Source organism: Hibiscus syriacus, unplaced genomic scaffold (genome assembly GCF_006381635.1).
Source record: "Hibiscus syriacus cultivar Baekdansim isolate YM2019G1 unplaced genomic scaffold, ASM638163v2 tig00110013_pilon, whole genome shotgun sequence".
In the NCBI taxonomy this organism is placed as follows: Eukaryota; Viridiplantae; Streptophyta; class Magnoliopsida; order Malvales; family Malvaceae; genus Hibiscus; species Hibiscus syriacus.
In genome coordinates, this window is record NW_024062563.1 from 1891624 (window position 1) to 1916022 (window position 24399).

Sequence of the window (24399 nt, forward strand, 5' to 3'; positions counted from 1 at the left end):
ATATTTTATTTGATTCTGGTTATATTATTATCACGATTTAAATAGATTATTAAAATAATCCACAAATTGATCTAATTTTCCATTGAGGATTGATTTTGAGAAGTTATTAACTCTAAAATAAGTAATTGTAAAAAGTTGTAATTTCTTGTTCTTCAGTTTGATTGCTAGAATTTATATCGTAAAAATATTTCTAAATTCGTCATACAATCATGTTACACCCCTTCTAATACAATTTGAAAGTCTAATCCATCTTATTACACCTACAATTTGACAAGCACAATTACATCAGCTTTCTCGTACTTGCACAACATGATCTATCTTTAAAATATATTGTTTGATCCATCAAAAGATTTTTCATCAAGCGAAATTTATTTACATATAGATTATCCACCTCCGTATCACCCTAAATAATTTGGGGCTCTTTTTAAATTTTTTTATTCATAATATAATGATAAAGAACATGATGTAGTGATGGGCATGGGTCGGGTTTTGGTTCACCCGACCCGACCTGAGAACAAGGAGTCTTCCACCCGAACCGGACCCGATATATAACTTAAAAATCCGACCTGACCCGGCCCGAAATAAATAAAAAATTTATTCAATAAAAACAGTGACTTAATGAAAAATAATAATATATAGAGGGGTATTATTGTAATTATTTCTAAATATATAAAGTAAAATTATATTTTTTCGGGTCGGTCGAGTATTTTTCACCCTAAACCCGAACCCGACCAGGCCCAAATTCATTTTAAAAAAAAAAAAAATTAGACCCGATTGGGTCTGATCGAAACCCGTCAAGTTTAGGTCTCATGCCCATCCCTAACAGGATGGATGCATTAAACCCTTAAGAGAGCGAGTGCATCTTATTATTTAAAAATACTGTAAAGATTAGTTCGAATGGGGATCAGAAAACCCCATGTCCTTTTTTTAAAAACGAGTATTAAAATTTTGGGTGAAGTATACAAAATGGTCTTCGATTATAAAATATTATTTTATTGAGTCATTGACTATTAAAAGTTACAAGATGGTGCCCTAACTATAGGACTTTTTTTGAGTCCCATAACTATTAAAAGTTACAAAATGATCACCCAACGATTCATTGTGTTCCAAACTCGTCCTTTTTTCGTTAAAAATTGATATCGGTTTGAGTTGGGTGTTAACCAATTGACTGAGATTCTGAGATCATATTATACATATATCGGTCAGCAGATTAACATCTAACTCAGATTAAAATCATTTTTTAACAAAAAAAGGACGAGTTTGGGACATAATGAATAGTCAAGTGACCATTTTGTAATTTTAATAGTTAGAGGACTTAAAAAATAATATTTATAGTCGAGTGACTATTTTATAACTTTTAATAATTGTAGGATTCAATAAAACAACACCTTAGTCGGAGATCATTTTGTAACATTTATTAATTGTAAGATTTGATAAAATAACACTTTATAGTCGGAGAAAATTTATATATTTTGCCTTAAAATTTTAAAATTTCTCGTCATTCAGAGATGATAGTTTTTCAAATAACTTTTTGTAGTAGAAAAAACTCTTATTCCCACGATAAAAATTATGAATATATTTATTTTAATTAAAAAAAAACTAGACATTTAAAATAAAAAATATAACTTAAACATTTATTTTTTTAACTAATCCCGTAAAATATAAATTGGGGAAACTGGTAAAGATTCTTCTTTTTTTAAAATTTTCTGGGTTTACTAATTTGTTTCTGATTGATTATTGATTGTCGAAATATGGGAAATGGGTAGAGTTCCAAAAGCTGAATCCTATCGGGGAGCTGGTGGACGGTGTCGATGTCATTTCAGACTCTTTTGCAATTCTCATGGTCATTTTCGGTTTCCCCTTGTTTTTTTTTATTCAATTCATCTCTATTGTATTCACCATACAGTATCTGGAGCAGAAACACCCTCAAATCCCCTTATTGCCATCTGATCTTTCGAAGAAGGCACTCAACTCTACTTTCCTCCATTTTTGTTTTGATAATGTTCCTTGACTAACTTAGCTTTGTATGATTATTTGCTAAGTTATGCTGCACTAATGAGTAATGAGTATTCGAACATCATTCTATAGGTCGCGAATATCGTCTGCTCGAGCATTCAGCCTCTTCAGAATCGAGCTGTGCTGGTTTGTCTCCGAGTGAATTGACCTCTTTTACGCATTCATTCCGTTTTCGATGGGATCATTGAAATACATAAGGAGTGTATGATTTGCTGCTTTTACCTTTATAGAATTGTGTAGACATCAATTTTTCATTTAAATTTATTATTATTATAAAATTATTATTATTATTATTATTATTATTATTATTATATTATTAAATATTACATAGCCCAAATACAAACCCCATGCCCAACTAGAACCGGCCCAGACCAGATGGAAATCCTAAACATTTAGGGTTTTAGCTAGGGTTTCTAAACCCTAGCACTTTAGCCGCCAATGATCCAGAATCCTCCACGCCGCCGCCGCACTTGCTGCCAAATGCTCCAACCAGCTGTTGCCGACGCCCACTGCCACGACTCCACCCTAGCCGAGGACTTCAGAAGCTCTGCTGCCACGACAACGTCCGTCCACGTTGAAGCTATTATGGTGAGTCACCACATAGTTCGGTGACTCACCGAAATCAACCCTTGGGACCGGTCCGAGAGCCGCACCGGTGAAGGCTATAAAGCCTCAACTTACCTGCAAGTAAAAAAGACACAACAGAGGGCCACGACAGAAGACAACGAACGGAGAACAGAAACAACGAGTAAACAAAGAGCAATAAACAAACACCCACATCCAACAGTAAGCCAAAACCAGAAAACAAAGAGAGAAAAGCCGAGATATTTACCTCATCGAAGCCTCCCTACGCCGTTGAAACCGAAACATCGGAGGTAGATCTACGTGTTTTGGTAAGATTTTAGGCTAAAACAACTTTAGATTTGAGTATAGAAAAATAAAAGCTTCGATTTGGGGTGGATTTTGTAATTTCCGGCCACCGGATACGGTGGCTGACGGTGGAATTAACGGAGGCGAACGGCTGCCGGCCGGTGCCGCTTCTCTCATTTTAGAGAGAACCCATAGAGAACTCTGGCTCTCTCAGCTTTGAGAGAGAAGAGAAAGGAAGAAATGAGAGAATGGCCCGTAGGGCCAGTCGATTTGGGTATTTATACCCTTTCCCAAACGACGCCGTTTTGGGAGGGGTATATCTGTAATTTGTGCATGGCCAAACCCTTTCAGCCATCCTATTTTGTAATCCTTACATTTTAGTCACTAAAGCAAATTTTTAGATCCTTTTAATTCGGTATTCGAATTTTATATATATGTATTTTAGTCCTTAACAGTAATTATAAATATTTTAGGTAAATTACTGATTTAATCCTTTAATTTTAATAATTAATTTTTTAATCCCGAATGCATGTTTTTTAATTTATTTTAATATGATATTCGAATTTAAGATAATTTTATTTTAGTCACTAATTTTAATACTTTAAGTTAATTACTAGTTTTTTTATTTATAGTTTTAATTTCATTATTTTTAATTATTGTTTTTATTTTTTATTATTATTATTATTATGTATAATATATATAATAAATATATATGTTTATTTATTTTTATAAAATCCTATTTATTTAATTTTATAAATTACTTTTAAGAAATAATCATATTTTGATTTATTTATTTTTTTTATATCGAAGAAAATAGCTGTCTTAAAGCACCTAGAAGCCCTTTCTGATATTTCTAAATAATTAGATATCTCTTATATTATATTTTTATAAAATTATAAATTTGAAATAAAAAAAATATTATAAGTTAATATATCTTTGAATTCTTAAATTCTATTATTAGAGACAATTCATAATTGAAAAGTACCAATTTTGGGCGTTGTAGGGGTGCTAATCCTTCCCTAAACATAACCGACCACGAATCCCCTTTTTATTATTAAAAAGGATGAATTTTTGGTTAAAATGCATATCAGTTTATCTTTTAATCGATGTTTTCTTAAAAACTCTTTTAAAAGAATGATTTTTAGGTATTCGACCTACCTGACCCAAAAGGCCGATGGCGACTCCCAAATTATTTTAAAACCATTTATTCACATCACTTTTCCCGCCAAGTAAAAAAATTCGTGACGAAAACCGGTTACGACAGCTTGGCGACTCCTGGGGATCGTAAAATTTAAAATTAATTATAAATTGTCTCTATCAGTGGAAATTAAAAATTCATATATTTAATTTTTAATTTTTTTTCTTTCAAATTTTTATTACTTATTATTTTTATTATTTTATTAATATTTATTTTTTATTTATTCAGGTATTAATTATTTTATTTGTCTGTTAGAAGTTTGAACATTCTCCTCACACAACACTGCATTGCATAACATAAGCTTTCTAATCAAGCTTGTCCTTTTAAGTGGGATGAAAGCGACGTCTTCGTGAGAATTTATTCTCCGTGTCAGACCTAGCAAGTAACTTTAGGGGTTCATATGCTCTATGTCTTCGTGAGAATTATTCTCCTGTGTCAGGCATAGAGAAATGTATCCCCTCGAATTGATCTCGATCCACTAAAGTCTATAATGGACTAGGATTGAGGGTTTGACAGCCCAAGGGGGCATCAACAAGGACAGTTCGAGTACCTTTACTCCTAGAACTGAAAACCTGCATATAATAAACCCTAGAAACTCTCCCGATCTGAAACCATGCCGAAATTTTGTCAGTAGGTATACACAAAGGAGAAATAAACTCTAGCTTTTAATTTATTTTATTTCCTTTTCTTTTCTGAATAAATGCATGTGAACTAGAAATCATGCGGTTAGGTTAAATTTTCCAAACAAAGCATGGAACTAGAAAGCATGAGGTTAAGATTTATACCTTGATAGATAGATTTTTTTTCCATTAGTTAGTACTAACTATTTTTTCTTTTTTTTTTCTTGCATGTTACATTGCTCTAATCTGTTCATATTGATTTCTTTGTTTGCATTGCATGATCATGGCATAACCAAAAGGTGTTTACTGGAAAGACTGTTCATCAAATTGGAAAGAAATCGTAAATGGACAAAAAGTTTTATGATCAAACAAAATATGATGCGGCCAAGGAAAGACATCCTGAGGAAACTCGAGGATGGAAGCGAGCAATGCACATAGAGATCCTGTATATTAATACCAAAAGTATTACACAAAGATCCTACCAGATTGATACCAAAAGCAGTTTATGGTAAGAACATCAGTCAGGGCATTCAGAGTAGTGGAGGTTTTTATGAAGCTCAAGCATGTTATTTGAAGGACTTGAACGACCAAAATAAGAAATTGAGCACATAAATGAAAACCATGCATGAAGATTTTCAGAAGATCAGTCAAACGTTTCAAAATGCTGACCTAGGAAGTACCCCAGAAGAGTGGATAACAGGGTCACCAAGATGAAAAAAAGCTGCATATATGAGGATCTTGTTCAAGAACTTCTTGGACAGAAAGGTTCTCTTACAAGGGAAAATGAGCAACTCCGAGAAATGACACAGAAGATGAAGAGAATGTCATGGAAGAAGTTACAGTCCAGACAAGCAATATGTTCTTAAGTAATAGATTTAGCTGATTTTACAAGGAGATGAAGCAGACTGAAGACTCAACTTTTTGAGCATGAATGGAAATTAACTGGGCTTTGGAGAAGTTAGAAGTGAAAGATATCCTTATATGTAAAGTTTTGTTTGATGTACCGAAACTTTTGTGTTCAATGAAATCTGTTCTAAGATGACCACTCTTGAGTAACACCTTTTCATACACATTTGCATTTTTCATCTTTGCATTTTTTATTTTGCAATTATACTTTTACATTACACAATTTACATTCCCATTTTTTACATTTTCACATTTACATTTCAGTTTTATTTAAATATTGTTATATGCATATAAATAATTTATGAAATGTTTTATAAAATTAAAATCGAGACCATTCATTCATTAAAAGAAGGATTTCAACCGAAGTGATCTTGGTTCTTACTTGAAGCAAAAACGCTTAGCACGACACAAGGAAAATGTATAAAGAAACTGAGGATAGGCTAGCCAAATTTGAGATAGAGCAAAAAGAGCAAGAAGAATTAAGAGCAGTTGGTACAAGTTGAAAACTAATATCGCAATTCTCAGATCAATCTATTGAACAAGTTGGAAGAATGATTGGGAAACATTTGACCCTGGGAAAAGTCTTGTTGAAAACCCCACATCCTCTTGGTGTTACATCTATTCACATTCCGGGGCACACTTCTGCGCATCAGGAAACCCAAGCACCAGTTCACTTCAATGTTAAAGACCCACAATCATGCTGGAGTTTGTTCCCACAGACTGTCCTACTGCTTCTGGGTTAAAGCTAAATGAATTTTGTACTGATAATGAATTTTGACCCAAATGAATTAGTTGAGAAGAGAAAACTCATCCAACGTCTGAAAATGTAGAAGAGGTCATAAAATCAAAGAGACAGCTAAGGTGGGTTGACGCCAAGAACTAAGTTTGGTCCCTGACTAGTTCTCCGCCAAAGTTTAAGGTTCCATATTTCGAGAAGTATAATGGGACCACATGTCCTTCATCCATATCACCATGTATGTCGTCGCATGACTGGCTATGTGGAGAATGAAAAATTGTTGATCCACTGTTTTCAAGAGTTTATCTGGAATGCATCCAAATGGTATAATCAGCTAAAACGTATTCAAATACGTTCTTGGAAAGACTTAGCCCAAGCTTTTTGGGTCAATACAAGCACATGATTGATGGCTAATGTGCAAAACATGAATATGAAGTGCAACGAGAACTTTCGACAATATTCACAAACGGAGAGACGTGCTTCTCAAGTGCATCCACCATTAACAGAAAGGGAATTCACTACTTTGTTCATCAATACATTAAAATTTCCCTATATCAATCACATGATAGGGACTGCCATTAATAATTTCTCTGACATAGTCATGTGTGGAGAAATGATCGAAATAGCTATCAAGAATGGCAGGATAAGAGGCTTTGATAGTACTGACGTCGAGAGAAAATCTGAGATCAATACAGTGAGGTCTTATTCAACTAATCATGGGACCAAATCTTATAGAATGACTCGAGAGAGAAAGCTCATATGATGAAATTCCAATGACATATGAGGAATTGCTCCCATTACTGGTTCAGCATAATCTTGTGACTCCAGTTCAATCTAAACCAAAAAATTCCCCATTCCTAAAAGGTATGAAGTTAATACAACATGTATCTACCACAAGGGAAGTACGGGGCATACTACTGAGAATTGGGGCATTAAAACGCAAGGTTCAGAATTTAATTGAATCAGGGGCATTGACCTTCGAGGAATAATGTGACATGATAAGTAAGTAGTGGAAGTGTTATCTACCACTGTAGTACCTTTCTATTTTCAGCATCCTGTTTTAACTACTTTTAGTTCCTTTCTCCACTTTTTGTCCATAAATAAATTTATGTTGTTTAAGGTTATGAGCATTGAGTCAATTTTGCAATCTTGTAGTTCTTTGAATATCAAGATTAAAAAGTTCTTCATGATTAGAGTTATAATCTTTGACAGAATATCAGGATTGAAAACCAGAAAAACAAGGACCATTGATCTTACCTCAGAAGAAATACACCTAAACACTATCCTATTACAAATATGAGATAGCCTACTCTTATTGAAAGGAATTACAAAAAGGCTTGGTATTATATATATAGGAGCGTACAAAATGGGGCATCATTGGTATATTACATTACAAAACTGACTAGAGTATTTTTATATGATGACGTTCGATGATGAACGTAATCTTCACAAATAGGTAATCTAGTTTAAGTCAGTTGCTTGAGAATTGAATTCTAACAAAGAGATTTTCTGAATTCCACCAAAACACTTAACAGGTTCTTCTTAACAAGCTTAAGAAATTGGATTTGAACACCAATGTATATTATTATACAATAAATCTTTAGTTGTCCCTCTAGAGCAATGGGTAATCGCCTGGCTTTATGGATAATATTCAGCTAGTCTATTATACTATTATATGCAATAAAACTGTCCCCTCTAGAGCAATTGGTTAATCGCCCTGATAAAGGTGATTATTATATACAAAGCTGAATTCAGCTATCCAAAATGGCAAATGTGTTAACAAATGGACTAAGGGAGTACGAAACACCTTTATAGTCAACTTCACACAAGCACTCAGAAATTTCATTTTTAGACCGATATTTTCGCAGTACTTTGATTAGATGAGTCTAAATGAAAGATTCCAGAGAATTGAAATGGAAGGACTCTAGAAGGTCTAGTGATTGGCAATCCTAGTTGCGTCATTTATACGCATCCGGTTAAAATACCAAGTCCTCAAGTGAGACATGTGACAAAGTTCACAAAGAGCGAGAGATGAGTGACATCTTAAATAGATGAAACCATAGAAAATAGGAAGACCATCCAGAAACCAAACCAAATCTTGATACTTGTCAAAGAATTATAATTCTCAAACATTACAGAGTTGTTGATTCTTTTGATATTCTTTGAATTCATGCTATGATTTGATTTATTGTGAACCTATGATAGGCAACATTCTACAAAATTCTTTCATTCTTGACTCACACCAGGAGGAAAAACATTTTCAAACAGGACAGTCTCAAATGGAGAAGGTCCTTGAAGCAATTGTTGCTTATTCTACCTCTGTTATAGAAAAAGATGAACGAGGCCAGAATGATGAAACATTTCACTTTCTTGAAAGCAAGTGGTCCAAGAAGCCAGAAAGTCTGGATAATTGAACTTGTGGCGCTCTCCAGTGACATCATTAGTAATCCATCAGGAAAGATTATCGCTTATTTCATGCTGATGGCGATAAGCATCACCAGACAAATTATTTCCCCAGCCATCAATCCTTGTTCTCTAGAAGATTACATCACAGAGCTATAAGTCCCTATTAAGATGTATTATGGGAATGAACAAGTCACCACTTGCACTCTGGTTATACTGTGATACTGGCTCAAGTCGAGAAACATATTGCTACTTTTTCCATATTGATCATTTCTTTGTCAGGATTAATCCATTATGTCCTTCAGAGATTGTTGAATTTGAATTTGAGGACTTATGGCACAGAATAAGACATTGGAACAGAATCTACCCTTATAGATACTGTGATACTCTCAAGTCGAGAAACATCATTGCTACTTTTTCCATATTGATCATTTTCTTTGTCAGGATTAAATCCATTATGTCCTTCAGAAGATTGTTGAATTTGAATTTGAGGACTTATGGCACAGAATAAGACATTGGAACAGAATCTACCCTTATAGGCCTTTTATATAGGGTAATATTGGTTACAGAATTCCAAAAGTTGAAGATGACCAGTTTTACTGTCAACTAAACCGTTCATGATTCGAAAAGAGTGGGATATATTGGAGCAGCAGAAGAGACAGTTGTCGTAGCAGTCATTGCAAGAAAATGCACCAACAAAATCATCTAGTTCATCCTGATGATGTTTATTTCTTCCAGTAAGGTTGTTACGCTTGATGCCACCGACAACAGGTCGAGTCCGTTAAATCTACTCATTAATTGCTCTAACTGATCATCATTCAGTTCTTGCTCATCTGTTTTCAAAAGTATGCCAAGACAGTAAAAGGCAACTTCTGCATCATTGATCCCATAGAAAAGAGACAGGACATTGATACTACCATGGAACATGTCTCTATACAGATCCTTTCTGTCAATTTGGCACTTCCTGTACATGTTTTTAAACAGTTCAACTTTGTTCTTGGATCCCAGGAAGGCCATCATTTCTTTGTCAATGGAAAAATATCAAGTATAGTGCGTGGAGAAAAAAGATAAGAGGAAATCTGTTCTCAATTGAAAGAATATGAATATAGCCCTTTTCAGTGTAGCAGCATGAAAATGCTTCGAATCTACAAATTCTGGCTCTACATCAAATAAGTACTGTGATATTCCAGTCCAAACATTAACTGGAGCAAGTGCCATGTTCTCGTAGTAGAAATAAGGAGACCCAATAGTATCTTCTGGAAGTGTTCTTTGAGTTATCTGATCTGGTTCGGTAGGAACCCTTAAACCAATCATTAGAATTAAAAGATGAACTGCATGATCGTCTTCATTAAGAATCTTATTTTCAAACTTCCTCTGCTTCTTTCGTTTTCAAAAATCATAGCCCAAGCTTCGCCTTTGCTTGTAATTAGGATCATTGCATAATGACTTCCTATCTTCTACCATAAGAAGTGCGTCAGTAGCCTTAGCCATTTGAGCAGCACATATAAAATCTGTCAACTTTGCAATTGATGAATCCGGACCACATCTCTCCATGGCTATTGAAACCTCAGCATCTGAGTATCCCATTTTCGTCAAGTATAACAGTTTATTCTCCTCATCAGAATCAGAATTCAGGATTTCCTTGGTATCATAAAGAACTATCAATATCTGTGAAATCATCTTGAAAGATCGCTTCATAATCAGATGAGTTGTTATCAGAATCAACATGTTGCATGGGTGTGGATTTTTGATGAACCTGTACCACTATATATGTAGTCTTGCTATTGTATCAGATTACTGTTTGCATAAATTGGTTTCTCTCCCACAGAAAAGTATATTTCATAGATGGCCTTCACTGAAAGATGATAAGCCACTGTGTCAGCCTGGAACGGATTACCAAGCTATTTTTACTACTCTTTCTGATTAAATCCCTCCAGATACAGAAAATGGTCACCTCATTCAGAAGAGGCACATATCTCAGACATTTCTGTCAAAATGATTGATTGATTCTTAAGTATGTGACTATGTGAAGAGAATTCCTCCAATTACTTGGCAACACTACTGTTAAGTGACACCAAATGAGAGTATTCAAGATAGCAGATTTGGGGCATGAAAGCCACAAGTACCCATAACAGTGCATTGTCAAATTGGACCTCATGAGGATCATGATATTCCAGTCAAACATACATTGAGAGTTGAATCAGAAGCAGATATTGGGGCAGACTGAAAACTATTTCAATCAGAATCAGGAATATTGAAGTATTCTGAATATTTATATCAGCAAAATACTGGGGCATGCTGAAGCTCCTTTCAATCGAATCAGGACTGTTGATGCATTTTGAACACTTGTATTAGCTAATGTTGGGGCATGCTGAAGACCCATATCATCCTGTGTCAAGATCATTGACTTGAACAAATATTTCCAATAAGACATAAAGATATGAAGAATGAAAAGGTGAAACAGTGACAGTCGAGCTGACTACACATAATTGCTTTGTTCATCAGGCAGTTATATTAGGGTCCTATTGTTGAACAAATATTTATTCAGCAAGTATGTTTCAAATACCCAATCTTCTTAAAATCATGTGTCACATGATAGCGCGATCTTTGTTAAGCTACATCACGTTGCATGAATAAAAATGATCCCCAGGAGACTACTCGATCCAGGGTTCAGTTCCTCGAGATCTCAGCTTTGAATTTAGCCTTTTGTGTGTCGGTGATAATTGAAAATATTTCTTTGAGATTCCTGGCAGTTAGTTTCAACCATACTGTTGGGATTATGAAACTATTTTTCACATCATTTTTGCTTACTTGATGACATTGAAAAGGAGACTCAACTCACTTATATTACTGTTATTCCCGTTATTATGGGGTTATCATTGCCAGCCAGGCTGAACTGAATTTTTTTGGGGTTTATCATGTGTGTCTCATCCCTAGCGCAAGAATTCCATGAACCTTTTCTGGACATGGCCCCTATAGTTGATGTGTTTCTAATTCCTACAACGCTCATTACAGAAGAAAACGTGATCAATATCACACTTACCCTTGCCTGAGACAATCAAGATCAATTGGTATCTCTTATTCATTCATACTAGCATATCTTGAGAATTTGATCAACTTTTTGGTCACACCAGCATCTCATTTGTATTCCTTTAAGTTTTGTTCTCAAGTGGTCTTGTGACGTTTATACAAAAGTTCTGAGCGCTACGAAAGAGCCTCCCTGACCAAATCCGGGCAGAAGCCACAAGAAATGAAGAATGTGTTTTCAAATGTTTTACATCTCGACAGAAACCCAGGAAAAGATGAATGTATTGTCAAATGTTTTACGAACCAGTGATTATGGTGCTGAACCATGTTGCAATCATATGGTTTCCATTTATTGATCCAAGATGAAGTTTGTCTTCTTCAACCCAAGATTAGAAGTGAGATATGATGAAAGATTTCTTTCCACAGAAGGGAGCTGAAATTTTAACAACAAAAACTAGTTGGAGCCACTAAGGTTGAACGACAGGTTGTTATTAAGCATCTCGACATGATATGGTCCAAGTTGCCTTATTCGAGATCTATTAGATGTAAAGACATGAAAGGATTTGGAATAAATCTTCCTTGTGATGTTTTCAAGAGTTAAATTGGAACAGACTCTACTCTCCTAATTAATCCCTGCTGAGTCAGCATATCTACATTACACTCTTCAAAGATGATAGATTCTCTTTTAAAAGATGATAGATTCTCTTTTCAAGATGAAAGCTTTATTGGATTTCTACACAAGTCCAAACAAAGAAGGTTGGTTTTATCAAAGACAGAGTGGTGCATCAAGATCATAGTTTGGATTACGGCAAGAGTTCCATAAATGAAACATGTCCTCTGAGACTTTCATGAAGCAAAGAATGCAAAGATACAAGTTGATCAGATGATTCTGCAGAAATGCAAGCTTGATAGCATAAGTTTTCTACACTGATATCCAGAGGTAACCCTGGCAATAAATATGAAGTGAAGGAGAACCAGTTCACCACTTTGAAGTCAAATGAAGATTGCATCAACATTCATGCATTCATAAATCATTTGCACAATAGAAAATGCTTTACATCGATACATCTTAGTGCATTCAAACATGAAGTTTTACAGACCTTCGTAAGAACAAGAAGATTCATGATGAAAATACCTTACAATAAGAATGTAGAAGTCAAAACTGCAAATACATGAATCATGCAAACATCTGAAGAATATATGGACGTAATCCACAAGAATGAGCATTATCTTGAGATTGGGTCATGTTACCCAATCAACATGATATTTTGAAAAAATAATGAGAAAACATTTACATAGTTTCTCATTTTATCTTTTCTAAAATGAAATTGTTGAAAAGTAAGAAAACGATTTTCTTATTTTTTTTACTTAGTAAACTATTTCCACATCCATAGACCTACAGTGCAGGATGTTTTCAAATAGAAATTTATCTCACTTGAGATTGTTTTTCTTAAACAAATTGTTTCTCGCTTGAGAAAGTTTCCCTCGAAACAACAATGTATCTCACTTGAGATTATTTTTCTCAAAACAGAACTTTGTCTCACTCGAGACAGTTTCACTCGAAACAGAACTTTGTCTCTCTCGAGACAGTTTCACATCGAAACAACAATTTATCTCACTTGATTGTTTTTTCTTAAACAAATTTGTCTCGCTTGAGACAGTTTCCTCGAAACAAAAATTTATCTCACTTGACATTGTTTTTTCTTAAACAAATTTGTCTCGCTTGAGACAGTTTCACTCGAACAGAACTTTATCTCACTTGAGATTGTTTTTCTTAAAACAAAATTTTGTCTCGCTTAAGACATTTCACTCGAAACAAAAATTTGTCTCACTTGAGATTGTTTTTCTTAAAACAAATTTGTCTCGCTTGAGACAGTTTCACTCGAAACAGAACTTTATCTCACTTGAGATTGTTTTTTCTTAAACAAGGATTTCTCGCTTAAGACATTATTTTGAGTTATTTGAAATGGGGCATGTTACCCAATCAACAAGTTATTTTGAAAAAGAATGAGAAAACGATTTCCATAGTTTCTCATTCAATCTTTTCTAAAAATGAAATTGTTAAAAGTAAAACGATTTTCATAGTTTCTTACTTAGTAAATTTTTCCCACATCTATAAGTCCTACAGTGCATGTTTCCAAAAACCTTCGGAGCTTTTTGATGTTTTCAAAGCCTTAGGGTCATTGTAAGTCCTTCAGTGCATGATGTTTTCAAAAACCTTCGGGTCATCTGTAAGTCCTTCAGTGCATGATGTTTTTCAAAACCTTCGGGTCTCTGTAACCCCTTCAGTGCATGATGTTTTCAACATTTCCATCCTGCTCAAAAGAGCCAATGAAAAATTCAGTGCATGATGTTTTCAAAACCTTCGGTCATCGTAACCCCTTCAGTGCATGATGTTTTCAAACATTTCCATCCTGCTCAAAAGAAGCCAATGAAAAATTATTGTCTTTTTCGTCTTTGCTCTATTCTTGTTAACACAATGATAAGCAAAGAGGGGCAGCTGTAGACATCAATTTTTTTATTTAAATTTATTATTATTATTAAAATTATTATTATTATTATTATTATTATTATTATTATTATATATTATTTATTAAATATTACAAAGCCCAAATCACAGCCCAAATACAAACCCCAGGCCCAACTAGAACTGGCCCAGACAAGATGGAAACCCTAAATATTTAGGGTTTCAGCTAGGGTTTCTAAACCCTAGTACTTCATCCGCCAATGATCCAGAATCCTCCACGCTGTCGCCGCACTTGCTGCCAAATGCTCCAACCAGCTGTTGCCGATGCCCACTGCCACGACTCCACCCTAGCCGAGGACTTCAGAAGCTCTGCTGCCACGACAACGTCCGTCCACGTTGAAGCTATTATGGTGAATCACCACATAGTTCGGTGACTCACCGAAATCAACCCTTGGGACCGGTCCGAGAGCCGCACCGGTGAAGGCTATAAAGCCTCAACTTACCTACAAGCAAAAAAAGACACAACAGAGGGCCACGACAGAAGACAACGAACGGAGAACAGAAACAACGAGTAAACAAAGAGCAATAAACAAACACCCACATCCAACAGTAAGCCAAAACCAGAAAACAAAGAGAGAAAAGCTGAGATATTTACCTCATCGGAGCCTCCCTACGCCGTTGAAACCGAAACATCGGAGGTAGATCAACGTGTTTTGGTAAGATTTTAGGCTAAAACAACTTTAGATTTGAGTATAGAAAAATTAAGGCTTCGATTTGGGGTGGGTTTTGTAATTTCTGGCCACCGGATACGGTGGCCGGCGGTGGAATTAACGGAGGCGAACGGTTGCCGGCCGGTGCCGCTTCTCTCATTTTAGAGAGAAGCCAGAGAGAACTCTGGCTCTCTCAGCTTTGAGAGAGAAGAGAAAAGAAGAAATGAGAGAATGGCCCGTAGGGCCAGCCGGTTTTGGGTATTTATACCCTTTCCCAAAAGACGCCGTTTTGGGAGGGGTATATCTGTAATTTCGTGCATGGCCAAACCCTTTCCGCAACCATCCTATTTTGTAATCCTTACATTTTAGTCACTAAAGCAAATTTTTAGATCCTTTTAATTCGGTATTCGAATTTTATATATATGTATTTTAGTCCTTAACCGTAATTATAAATATTTTAGGTAAATAACTGATTTAATCCTTTAATTTTAATAATTAATTTTTTAATCTTGAATGCATGTTTTTTAATTTATTTTAATATGATATTCGAATTTAAGATAATTTTATTTTAGTCACTAATTTTAATACTTTAAGTTAATTACTAGTTTTTTTATTTATAGTTTTAATTTCATTATTTTTAATTATTGTTTTATATTTTATTATTATTATTATTATGTATAAATATATATAATAAATATATATGTTTATTTATTTTTATAAAAATCCTATTTATTTAATTTTATAAATTACTTTTAAGAAATAATCATATTTTGATATTTATTTTTTTTATATCGAAGAAAATAGCTGTCTTAAAGCACCTAGAAGCCCTTTTATGATATTTCTAAATAATTAGATATCTCTTATATTTATATATTTTTATAAAATTATAAATTTGAAATAAAAAAAATATTATAAGTTAAATATATCTTTGAATTCTTAAATTCTATTATTAGAGACAATTCATAATTGAAAAGTACCATTTATTCACATCACTTTTCCCGCCAAGTAAAAAAATTCGTGCCCGGACGAAAACCGGTTACGACAAATTGCATTGAGGAAAAAGTTGGGTCGGATGAGAAAATTCCTTGGGCAAAGTTTCATATAGAGAGAGGATTTGGAGATAAGTAAGCATCATCCGAATTACTATCCTACTAAGATGGATTTAGGCTTTTAATTTGATTAATGCTTCTTCGTTGAAGCGCTTGAGAAGCTGTTGAAAGATCATGCCTGTAGATATGCCACCGGACATGAAGTTTCCATGGTTTGTTTCATTCTCTAAAGTCTAATGTTTATCTATGCAACTTCATGCTCAAAGCACATGTTAAATCATGCACAAAGGCGCATACATTTCGAATGAATTTGGTTTGATTGATAGTTTGGTGAAAACTGCTGTAGTTTCCTGCAGTAATATGTGATGTAGAAAATGTAAATCAGGCATTACCAAGATACAGTTCTGCCCCTGAACTATATATGCCTTTGAATTTTTAGATGCAAATGGGTTAGCCATAGGTCTAAATTCTGCTTGACAGTAGCTAATATCACCTTCGGTTACAATGCCTGAAATGTATGAACTTATACACTTAAGTTAGAATACTCTGAATATATATTATATATACATGTATGTATGCATAAATATGGCCTGTTGAATTTCTTTGCAGGCAGATGCGTTTCTAGCACCGCAGATTGATGCCGGGATAAAGCGATTCAACGTTGACATGGTAACCCTCTCGTCCATGAACTACTTGTTTCTGCATCTAATTTGTGTTTGTTCATTTTGGCTCAATTGAAGTTGCCATAGTTCGCGCGCACACATGTATTATTGGCTTTTCTATTTGCTCCTATGCTTCATATCACCATTTCTTCTTGATCACATGGCTGCTCTTTTCCTAATATTTCGTAGGCTAAATTCCCGCTTTTAACTCGGTTGAATGGGGCGTATAGTGAGCTACCGAATTCCGAAAGGCCATGCCGGAGAATCAGCCAGATGCTCCTTTGGCATAGGGTGGTCGTTAAGATGGTGGGTACTGCTTAATGGTGGCCGGAAGAGTTGAACAAGGGCTCTTTATTTCATTCAGATGATGACAATATGGATTATGTAGTTCAAAAGCATATATATATGTATATATATATGTTAATCCGAAATAACTTTGTGGTTTGATTCTCCATGACGAAATTTACAGGTAAATTCACGAGATAATGTTAGTGATTGCCATAGGACGCCATGCAATCCAGGCGACCTTGGAGGACGCCATGCAATCCTGGCGACATACGGGGTGACATACGAGGGTGACATACGAGCCATACGAGCCATATACGAGTCATACGAGCCAATGGGGAGGATGCAACGAGGCAATGGGGAGCATGCAGGAATAGAGAGCCAATGGGGAGCATGCAACGAGCCATATACGAGCCCACGGGGAGCATGCAGGAATAGAGAGCCAATGGGGAGCATGCAACGAGCCATATACGAGCCAATGGGGAGCATGCAGGAATAGAGAGCCAATGGGGAGCATGCAACGAGCCATATACGAGCCATGCAGGAATAGAGAGGTCGCCATGCAGCCTAGGCGACCTTGTAGGTCGCCATGTAGTCCCGGCGACCTTGTAGGTCGCCATGTAGTCCCGGCGACCTTGTAGGTCGCCATGTAGTCCCGGCGACCTTGTAGGTCGCCATGTAGTCCCGGCGCCATTCCATCATCCATGCACATGCACAGCCACATAGCCACATAGATTCCTTCATGTGCTCCCCGCTGCATTGCCTACACCTCCCAATTCACGTGCTCCCCGCTGCATGCCTACACCTCCCAATGCATGCATGTGAACCATTTGAGGCATGTGAACCATTTGATTATTGGTACAATAATTGAACGCGTGAAATCAGCTGCAATTGTACAATTGGTGAAATAATTGAGGCCTCAGCCGGTTAAAAGAAAGAAAGAAAGGGAGAAGAGATTGCGAAAAAGGGAGAAGAGATTGCAGCCGAGAAAGAAAGAAAGGGAGAAAGGAAAGGAAGAAAGGAGAAAGGAAAGTAAGAAGAAGAAAGGGAGATAAGGTAAATTTTTTTATATTTAAATTAGTTTATTATTAAATGTTTAATTTGTTAGTTTAGGGTTTAGGGTTAAACAAAAAGCAGTTAATTAGTTTGTTAGTTTAGGGTATATGATTGTTAGTTTAAGTTATAGTATATAAATTAAAAATTATTAATTAGTATGTTTGATAGTTATAGTTAAAAAATAATTAATTAGTTGTATTGTTAATAGTTAGTTATAAAAAAAAATTATTTTTTATTAGTTGTTTAAGGGTTTAGTTTACGTTTACTTATATTTTAAAAAAGTTTAGTTTGTTAGTTTATTAGTTTATTATATTATATGTTATTATATTAAAGTTTAGTGTTGTTAAATTAGTTAGTTAGTTTATATTAGATTATATTAATGATTTTTTAAATATTGTTGTTTAATTTTTTTTACAGATTCATTCTAATGGCTGACCAAATTCCACTGTTGAGGCTTGACAATGAACATATTTCAAGTCATTTGGGATAATGGTGAATAAAATATTTGTTTAATGAATTATAATTAATAAATATTTGAATATTATTTTATGATTGTGATAATTTTTTTGAAATATTTAATTGTAGGAGGACGAGCAGCGAGTCCTTCGTCTTCGACTACATAAAGTGCCCAAGCCACACCCACTAATAGAAGAAAATTTGCAAGAGGCTGGATTTTGGTATAACATTTGTGCGAGATTACAAGTTGGTCCCAGGTTTGATCAGTGCGTTGATTGAACGTTGGAGACCAGAAACGCACACGTTTCATTTGCCGTGTGGCGAATGCACGATAACTTTGGAGGATGTAGCAATGCAACTCGGGGTCCAAACTAATGGGATGCCGGTGGTAATGTCACATGAGTTTAATAAGGTGGAACAACTTTGCAACTTGTTTTCTTGGGAAAGCGCCCGTACCACCAGAGTGTAAAGGGTGGCGGGTGAGGTTGTCATGGTTGAAGAATGAATTTCAACTTCAATCAAATAGTACGGAGCACGAAATTATATATGCAACACGAGCATATATATTACAATTGATTGGGGGAATTTTGATGCCTGATAAATCCGGTAGTTATGTTCACACTCAGTATCTTCTTTTTTTAACAAATTTTGAGAATTGTAGGCAATATAGCTGGGGTTCGGCGATATTGGCGTTCTTGTATCGTGAGATGTGCAAGGCGTCATTAGTCGTGAATGATAATAATACAGTAGAAATCGGTGGATGTCTGTTGCTGCTACAATCATGGGCTTGGCATAGACTTCCGTTTTTGACACCGATTAGTCGGACTGCGGTTGACTTTCCACTTGCCGGAAGGTAATATGAATCCTCTATTTTAATATAAAATATTAATTAAAAAATATTTATTTTGATTAAAATTATTGAACAAAATGTCTCTATTTTTGTTTGATTGATATACAGATGGAGGCATAAAATTGAAGGCACAGGGTTGGTGCACAACAACATTAAAGAGTTCAGGTTGAAGATCGACATTAAGGCCAAAAAGGAGGTATGCATAATTTGTATTTTTTTTAATTATTATTTAAATTAACTATATTATTTGATTTAAATAAATTTTATTGTTTTTGTAATTTTACAGTTTAATTGGAGACCATACATGAATGAAGAATTATTTGCGTTGATACCGCACGATATTTTAGATGGGTTTCAATATTGGTGTGCTGTTACACCATTGATCAATTTTGCTTTTGTTGAGATCCAATTTGGGATAGAGTGCTGAGGCAATTCCACTTCCACCAACCTATTCCGCGGAGTCCATGGGCTCATGACCTCCTCCAAAACTTAGATGGTCGTCGTCCAGTGAATTGGGTTGAGACGCATGACGACCTGCACAGATTTGATGGTCGTCGTAAAGAAAGCGTTAATTGGGTTGAGAATCATGTAACCTACATTAATGCTTGGAACAATAGGGCTTCATTCATGTCAACTCTTGACGCCATTCAAGACGACGACTTTAATTTTGAGACTTCGGCTTACCTTGCTTATTTTTTGGATAATGGAAAGCCGTTCCTCACAACAATAGTAGAGAGGCGGCAATTTTTGAGGTTTAAGAAAAGATTTGGTAAAGCTGAATTATCTCTACCGAGTGGGAGTGGGAGTTCATCTCTACAAACTGAAGCGGAAATGACCGATGTGGATAATAGCGCACCACAATCGTTGCATCACGCAGTTGATGATTCTACTGGCCGGCATACATACCAGAGTTTGTGCAACCTGAGGCACCCATCTATTCTGGTTGGACTCTGCAACATGGACATCAACATGGCATTTGATGCAGTACTCTTTAATCGCCAGCGTAGCTTCATTTTTTCCTCTGAATTGCACCCCAACTGAAAATTCACCAGAATTATCGAATGATTCAGTCATTTGGTACGGAGGTAAATGTGGCATGTCTGGGAATTCAGGTGCCCTCATTGCATCATAATCTATCTCGTACATGTGAGGAGTAGCTTCATACGGTGTCGGAACTTCATCAATTGCACCTCCACCAAAAATATTTTCGTCGCCGCCCAAAACGGGTTCTTCAGTTTCTTCATCTTCGCTTGAATCATCATGAATTTCTCCCCATCGATTTTCAGCGTCATTATCAACAACCAATTCCGGTATGTTTCTCGTCTCATACTCTGCTGCTGTAGATGTCCCCCCGACTTCATTTACACTTTCCAATAGTGCCATAAAACTGTTCGGGAACCTGTATGTCGGCTCCTCAAACTGACTATATAAAGCCATTTCAGATGGATTTTGAGCCACACCTCTTGATGACCCAGGAACATCACATATGTTACGCACATCAACAAATAATTCAATAACTGCTATATTGGTTGACTCATGTAATCCAACCATGGTTCCAATATCATCATCTTCTTCAAGTGGAACTGCAGCATATCTGACTGGGTTAGAGCATCATAAACCTATACCTCAACCATCAACTGCAGCTCGAATTTTTCTTTCTATCTTATGCTTCATTTCTATAAATGTGATGTCTTTTTTGAACATCATATTTATTGGTTTTTCAGACTGAAAAACTACTCCGACCTCATTTTCCATAATCTGTCCATTATAATGGACAATCGTGAAAAAGTTGCTGCTCATTTTCTCTACAAATAAAAAAAAAAATTATTTAGATTAAAAAAATTAGATAAGATAATTTCATAAATTATTAAATATAATATAATATACTATTATATTAATGTCAAATAAAATTTATTATTTAACTTGATTGATTGCTTACTAATAAACCTAATAATGATTTGATAATTACTATTAATCTAATGATTTGATATTTAATGATTTAATAATAATATGATTTAGTCATAATCACTAATAATAATGATTAGTTTGATAATATTTTTTATTTTTTAAAAATATCAAACAAATTTGTTAGGCAAAACTGTCGATATACTGTTCTCGAAATAATTATTTCGCGAGATAATGCGTTGTCCGGATTATTTCATTCAATTAATTTTTACTTCTTACTAATAACACATACAATGTAAATTAAACAATTTATTTTTAAAACAACACTAAATATTTTTAAACACAATATTTTTAAAACGGAAATTATCTCGCACAAATTAGTTTATATAATATAATATAAACTTACTAACTAACTAATTTACACATACACAACAACAAAAATGGACAACAAAAAATAATAAATTACTCACGTCTTTATGCCTTCTTCCTTTACTTTTTTTCCTGCCTTGTTTCTTTCTTCGAATCAATCTGTACGTGGGCAAATATTGTGAAATAATGTCATGTATGTGTAAACAAAATATTTATTTAAACAACAATAGCTCCCACAAATTAATTTTATATAATCTAATATATTATAATATACCTTAAACTAATAAACTATTTCTTTATTATAATATAACTTAGTTAAAATAACAAACTAATTAAGCACTAATTAATTTTTTTATAATATAACTTCAACTTCAACGAACAACCTAATATACGTTTAAAGACACATACAAATTAATAAATATTTTTATATTTATAACTTAAACTAAGAAACTAATTAACTAATTTTTATATAATATAATATATAACTTAAATAATAAACTAATATAATATAACTTAAACTAACAACTAATAATTTACTAACAAACTAATTAACTAGATTTAATTTTACCCTAAACCCGAAACTAACAAACTAATAATTTCATATATTAAACTAAATTAAACAATAAAAAAATTACCTCACGAAATATGTTTGAGCCTTTATCTTCTTTTCTTCTTCTTCCTTTTCTTTCTCGGCAAAGTTTATATTTGCCGGTTCTGCTTGTGCTTCTACCCTAAACACCATATCCTTTATATATATAAAGCAACTGAGCGTTGGACAGAGTCATTAAATTTGATTGTTGAAGCAAATATATTAGCATTGTCGTCTAACTATTGAGCATTGAAAGGCTGACGCTAAATTAACGCTGCAATAACGCAACAACACATACAGCTACGGGTGCAGGAATCTCAGCTATGATGCAACGCATGCATGCAGCAGCTACGGACCAGACCTTGGTCGCCGAGACTCCATGGCGACCTACCGACCACGCCGCCGTGACCTACACCGTTCGACGTGCATGGCCATGCACAGTTCCCACGTCCCATGCACAACATGTATCTGCATGACCATGCACAGCATGCATCCCCTCCCCCATGCATTCCCACGGCCCATGATTTTTGCAAAATATGCACAGGCGCCATGCAATATACCTTGGAGGTCGCCCGGATTGCATGGCGACCTCCAAGGTCGCCTGGATTGCATGGCGACCTCCAAGGTCGCCTGGATTGCATGGCGTCCTATGGCGATCACTGTAATTCACCCCATTCCAGCAATTAATCTATGATGTGCACCATATCGTGAAAAAAAAAATTCGAGAACATTATCTCGTGAATTTACCCAAATTTATCTCTGTTTGCAGAAATATCATTTATCTTTGGTATAAGATGTAGGTATGCAAAGTATCCATATGGTTTAGGCACTAACTTTGGCAAAGGCTTAAATAGTGTGCTTTGGGTGCTTACTCACGTTGGATAGTGAGGCTAAGGCTAAGGTTTAAATCTGAGCCTAGTCGAACTTGAGTATTATTAGCTCGAATCTATTTGAAAACTCTAAAATGGAGTTCGACTCGTCTTAAAAAATTACGAGCCTAAAATTTTTAAGCTCGAACTCAAAGCATGAATTAAATCTCGAAAAAACTTGAAATGAAAAAAAAATCTTAAACTTAACTCGATTGAAGCTAAAACTCAAATCTGAACCTTAAATATTTGAAAACTTTACACTTTATTTAAAAATAAAAAAAATCTGAATATATTATATTCTCGAGTTGCTCGTAAGCTTTTAGAATCGAGTAGCTCGTTTCGGCTTGTTAAGAAATAGAGTCGAGTTCATTCGAATCGAGTATCCATCGAACTTTGACCGAATCGATCTCGAACTACTCACGATTTGTCTCGTCTCATTTATAGCCTTGGTCGAGCATTTATCTTTTTTTTTTTATCCTTTGAAAATTATTTAAAATTTAGATTTTCATTAGAACAAAAGTCGAATATAGAAAAGTCAATAAACTTTTTCCTGAATTGAATAACCATATAATCCATTGAGATAATATTTATGTTGTTAATCACATCATTATTGTAAGATTTAATATGGAGCAGTCACGTAAATAGTAGTGGTGGAGTTCTGTATAAAACCTTAAGAACACATTGATAGACGATGAGCTAAAACAAATTCTCCGTAGCATTTGAATTGTTGCGAGAAGAATGATCATTTTACTATTATTTAACTCACATTTGACACGTGACTATAAACAAAGTAGATTTCAGATAGATTCAATATTTTTTTTATTAACCTAAGTTGGTTATAAAATAGCCTTTTTCTAAATAATTTTTTTCTAGAAATTTAAAATTGGGGTTTAAAGCTTCATCCATCTATCACATCATATAACAATAAACGTTTAATCACTCGTGTACTTGTTGATGTTTGGACCTGTAACAACGATTTTTTTAACTATTGAGATAATTCGATTGGTGGAGGTTAAATAACTTTCTAGCAAAATAAAAAATTGGAATTTAATTTCAATAGGTTTCAAAATCAAATACGAAGAAACCTAAACTAATCATTTCTCTCTCTCGCTTTTAATATGTTATTTATGTGTATGTGATTATTTTTCTCATAAATTGAGTGGAGTTTAGAGTTATTAGCGGAATGAAGTTTGTGTCTCATTCCGCTTCAATTTGGATGAAACAAATGCAAATTTCATGAATAGTGAAGCGAAAATGAGAACAAAAATTAAATTCATTATAAGTGATGAAATGTATACACATCATAAGTAGTGAGATAAATGTGATCATTCAAATAACTACCAAATTGATGTCATC

At 34.6% G+C, this 24399-nt stretch overlaps 1 pseudogene; it reads left to right on the forward strand.

Moving 5' to 3' along the window:
• Window positions 1-471: 471 nt before the first annotated feature.
• Window positions 472-16954, forward strand: LOC120212395 (annotated as a pseudogene).
• The last annotated feature ends 7445 nt before the right edge of the window (window positions 16955-24399 follow it).